Source organism: Cucurbita pepo, chromosome 16, assembly GCF_057944985.1.
Source record: "Cucurbita pepo subsp. pepo isolate OVF chromosome 16, ASM5794498v1, whole genome shotgun sequence".
NCBI lineage: Eukaryota > Viridiplantae > Streptophyta > Magnoliopsida > Cucurbitales > Cucurbitaceae > Cucurbita > Cucurbita pepo.
Window position 1 is genome coordinate 8,628,734 of NC_141813.1, and position 5,027 is coordinate 8,633,760.

At 37.9% G+C, this 5,027-nt stretch overlaps 1 long non-coding RNA gene and 1 pseudogene across 1 annotated transcript; both read right to left on the reverse strand.

The window, feature by feature from the left end:
- Positions 1-2,886, reverse strand: LOC111776949 (uncharacterized). The gene is made up of 3 exons (XR_015412095.1): positions 1,446-2,886; positions 1,225-1,321; positions 1-398 (listed from the first exon to the last, which is right to left on the reverse strand). It is a non-coding gene; the product is annotated as an uncharacterized LOC111776949 (long non-coding RNA).
- Positions 2,887-3,449: 563 nt separating this feature from the next.
- LOC111777753 (mitogen-activated protein kinase kinase kinase 20 pseudogene) lies at positions 3,450-4,827 on the reverse strand (annotated as a pseudogene).
- Between the last annotated feature and the right edge of the window lie 200 nt (positions 4,828-5,027).

Here is a 5,027-nt window from a genome sequence, read left to right on the forward strand (position 1 = left end):
GAAACTGAACCCCTTATTTTATACCCTTCATTACCCACATCCCGTAATACAGTATAAATGCCAGAGTTACCATACTGCAAAGAATTTTAATGCAAAGAATTTTAATGCAAAGAATTTAACATATTTTAGTGTTGCATACATCGTAGTTCGATATAGCTTCAAAATAATTATTCATGATCCCCCTCAACAATATTGGAGCCACTTCCTCGCGGTTCTTATTAAGTTGAGTATTTGCTACCTCTGTCAACGAATAACTTATCTGCAAGATTTAAAGCAAGCCTCATTTGACAGAAGACTCCCCTTCAATAGCTCACGGGAAGACGAGTACGCATCACATAAGACTCGACCAGCAATGCCAGACATGAGTCCTTGACTTGCTCCACACCCAAAAATGCTACCTATCACATAACAATTTCCAAGTTTAGGCATAACAGACTGCTTAAGGCGACATATTTTGGACCAAATCCTGCTTGATAATAGGAAAAAGTCGAATAAAATAGAGAAACTTCTTATTAAAATAATTTGTTTTTAAAACGCTTCCTTTAACGAGAGATTTCCACACTCTTTGTAAATAATGTTTCCTCACAATCCACCCCCTTCAGAGCCCAGCGTTCACTCATTTCACATTGATGTGAAATCTCACCACTCACTCCCTTCAGAGCCTAGCGTCCTTGCTAGCACTCGTTCCTCTCTCCAATCGATATGGGATCTCACAATCCACCCCCTTCGAGGCCAGCGTCTTCACTGGCACACCACTCGGTGCCTGGCTCTAATACCAACGGTAATAATCCAAACCCACCACTAGCAGATATTGTCCTCTTTGGTTTTTACCTCTCGGGCTTTCCCTCAAGGTTTTTAAAAGTCTACTAGGGAGAGGTTTCCACACCCTTGTAAAGAATGCTTCGTTCTCCTCTCTAACTGATGTGGGATCTCACACACCTTTTTCTAGTCATTTAGTCAGCCAGGCAACAAGGAACCATATCGAGGAAGTAGCTTCCATGATGATAACACTACTTGTATAAATAATTCATGTACTAATAACATAAGATGCGTAATGGAAGGCATTAACTTCAGAAAAGTTTGTTACCATGTAAAGATGGTTGTAACTTTGACAATGTCAATAAAAAGTGTTGTTTCCTTCTCAAAAAAAAAAAAAAAAAAAAAAAAAAAAAAAAAAAAAATCCTTTTGTTACTCTGTTAATAGTAATATCTTGATAGTTCTACCTGGGATCAATGGAGAAGAACATCTAGATCAAACCCAGAGATATCACTATCCAATTTGAATAATTCAATCGTTAATCGATTCAACAAGGCCCTTTCACTGCAAGAGAAAAGTTCTAGTTAAAACTTAACACTGCCACTACTAATATTATAATTTTGCTAGTAAAGGAGAAGTTTCCATAAGAAACAGAACAATATTTTAGGACAGTACTAAAAAAAGTTACCTACTCGCTCCTCGCAGATTAGAACATTTGATCCAACCTTCAAATTTCTATCATAGGCCTCCATCAAGCTTAGGGATGATAGTAAAATGTGTAGGCATACCAGGCTTTTGAAATCTCTGTATACTTTGAGAGAAAATATGCTAACAATTCTTCTAATTGAGCATCATTAGCTTCAGTTTAAGTATTGAAGATAGAAACTTCAAAATCTTGTGAGCATTCCTTACAGTTCCTCCAAAATCTCATTCATTCATAAAACTCGATAGATTCATCCATGTACAAAAAAATTGTGAAAATTCAGCGATTCTCCTTAAAGTTGTATGATTCATTTCAAGTAGACCATGATCCTCATAAGCAATACCCTTCAATGGTCAACATTCCGGTAAGCTGATTAGTGAATTCAATACCCATTTTCCACTAAAACAGAACATGATTGTCACATCAGAAGAAACATGCAAACAAAATCAACAACACTGACAGAAGTTCTTAATTAACATCTTCTCCTTGACAGTATATAACAGATGCAGACACAATTTGTATTGCAGTGACAAACATTGAAGGAATCTCCAAAGTTTTTCCTGATGAATATGAAATTTGAACATCTTTTGGAGACTCAACTATCACCTCAAACTTGCACCAGCTCAACTTCATAAGAATATCAGCAAGTATTAGCTTGTTTTATATGTAAAAATATCCTTAAATTATGAAGGATTAGACAATCTTACTCGTTGAATTTCTGCTGCAGAATCAACACTTCCTCTCCCTTCCCCTCCTTCTTCACAAACGGTTCTGCTTTCGTTTCAACCATAATTGGCATATTATCTTCAATTACATCTTCCTTGATTGAAGAACTGTGTGATTCCCCAACCGAATCCAGGTTGATTTGAGAAATCAAGTCCTCCTTTGCATCAAATTCCTTAGGCGCAGAAGTCCTTGAAATCGGTATAGCTTCAATTTGCCCCTTTCCTCTTCTTAGGGTTCTCGAGCTCACACTGTCGGCCTCATCGGAGGAACAAACCCCAGATTTCGGCCAATCCGCTTCCTCACCTTCGTCTCCAAATCCAAGACCGTCGTCGTCAAAAATAAACCCTAGGGCATCTTCACCACGCTTTGCAACGAGAGAATCATACTCATCTTCCGGAATTGTGTCGTGGATGGGTTTCTGTAACTTCACACGGAAACCACCATCTTCCAACCGACGCCCACCGCTGCAGATGGCTTTGAGACGTTCCAGAGCCGTAAGGCGAGCAGCATCCTCAGATCCTCAGCTCCTCCGCCGATTAGCGGCTGAATGCTGTTCATCCGCCATGTCCGAAGAGATGTAACCTCCACGGCGCTGATTTTAACATGGATTTTGTTGGTGTGAATTTGCAATTACAGAATCTGAGAACGTCTGGGAGAAGAACTTGTGTGTGTTTGGCGGGAATGGATCGTCATTCTTTAATTAAATATAATAACCAACGAAGAGCGTAAATCAATAAAAATAAAAATAAAAATGTCCTTTTCTAAAAAAAAATATCTTCCCATTTTCAAAAATTTTAATAATACTTTTACATTTTTTTTTAAAATAAAAATTATCGTTAATTTTTATTTCAAAAATATTTTTTAAACTTTTATAAATATTATTAATACTTTTCAACAAAAACAAATGAATAGAAATTTTTAATTTTTGTTCCTATATTAACAATAAAAAAAATTAATTTCTTTTTTATAAAATACTAATTTCAAAATTTTATAAGTAATTTTTAGATTTTAAATTTTTTTTAAGAATCTTTTTAAAAGTTGAATAATATTTTTGAAACACTAGATTCAAAAAGTATTTTTTTGAAACAAAATATTAGCCGTTTCTAAAAGTTAGTAACAAAGTTGTATAATCTTATGATTACGTATTGATAAGTTTAATTATGAACATATTGATATGTTGAACGTGACAACGAGCATAATGGTTCGATTTAGGGGACGGAATAATAAAGATTTGGTTAGAAAGTAAGAAAAAAAAATGCCAAAATTTATACAATTTCCAACCTCAAGTGGGGTATGTCGTAATCGTAAGTAATACTAATAATTATATACAGAATGACAAAAACTGTCTCACAATCAGAAGCGTGGAATACTCCATTATCAGCTTCTCAAACTAAAAAAAAATTTAAAATATTACTGTTCAAAATTTTGATCACCTCACTGTCACCCAACTATCCATCACAGACCAATGCAATGGCTTCTCGGTTACCAATTCCCCCACCCTCCTCCTCATCTTCTCCGGCGACGAATTACCCCAACACAAACTCAACTCTTCCGGACCTTGTTCGGAGCAAACGAATTCCGGGAAGTCGAAAGGACCCGTCGGCGACTCCGTCGCCAGTTCCGCTTCCTTCAATGTAACAGTACTGCCGCCACCAGCGACAAATGGGTGATTCAAAAGCATCTCCGCCGTCCACCGATTTCTCGAATCCTTGACAAAACATCGCCGGAGAAAATCTTTCCCCTCCGCTGATAGATTCTCCGGAACCTCCGGTACTTCGTCTCCGACTCCGATTCTCATCATCAGCGCGAATATATCCGTTTCCGGCCCAACTCTCCATGCCGGCTTTCCAGCCACCATCTCCACGACGGCGCAACCTAATGCCCAAACATCACACGGCGGCTCATACTCACCACCGTTGACATTCTCCGGTGACATATACATCGGAGTCCCTCTCCACTGAAATCTCTCCTCTGTTTCCGCCGCCGTCATTTTTCCCGCGGGTTTAGCAAGCCCAAAATCAGCGATCTTAACATCACCATTCCCAAAAATTAACACATTGGAAAGCTTCAAATCGCAATGAACAAACCCATTGCTATGAATACACCGAAGCCCACAAAGAATCCCCCTCGTATACCTTCGAACATCGAATTCCGGCAACCCACCGGCGTGGATTTTCAGAGCATCCGCAAGGCTTCCGCCATTGGCATACTCCAATAACAGATTATAATACTTCTCCCCATCTTTTTCAACACTAAATCCATCCCCAAAACAAGTGATGATTTGCGGGCAACTCCCAATTCGATCCAGAATTTGCTTCTCGTTCTTGAGCGAAACAGAGGATTCAGAAACAGAGGATTTGACCGCCATTAATGGCAGATGCTGATCGGACCCATTTGTAAGCTTGGCTAAATAGATTGTGGCAAAACTTCCGCGACCCAGTTGGTGGCCTCGAACCCACTCCATTGATGAAACAGAAAGCTTGAACATTGCGATGTGTGGCGTTTCCTGGTGAAATTGGGATGAATTGAGAGTTAGAAGATGGTGAAGGTTAATTCCATAAAGGAAGCGGAGTCGTAAATGGAAGATCTGTTAATCTGATATGGAAAGAATTTTGAAAGTATTTATGGCACATGATCACCACCCACATTTTTGGGCGTTGCGTATTTTGGTTTCCTTATTTACATGGAATACACCAATTTAAGATGCTTCCCATCATTCATTTTACCAATTTAATTCATTTAATATAAATTATTATTATTGTTATTATTAAATTACAACTTTAGTATATTTCATCAACTTCCAAAATTGTAGGTTCATAATAAATTTCATTTTTTTAAAAA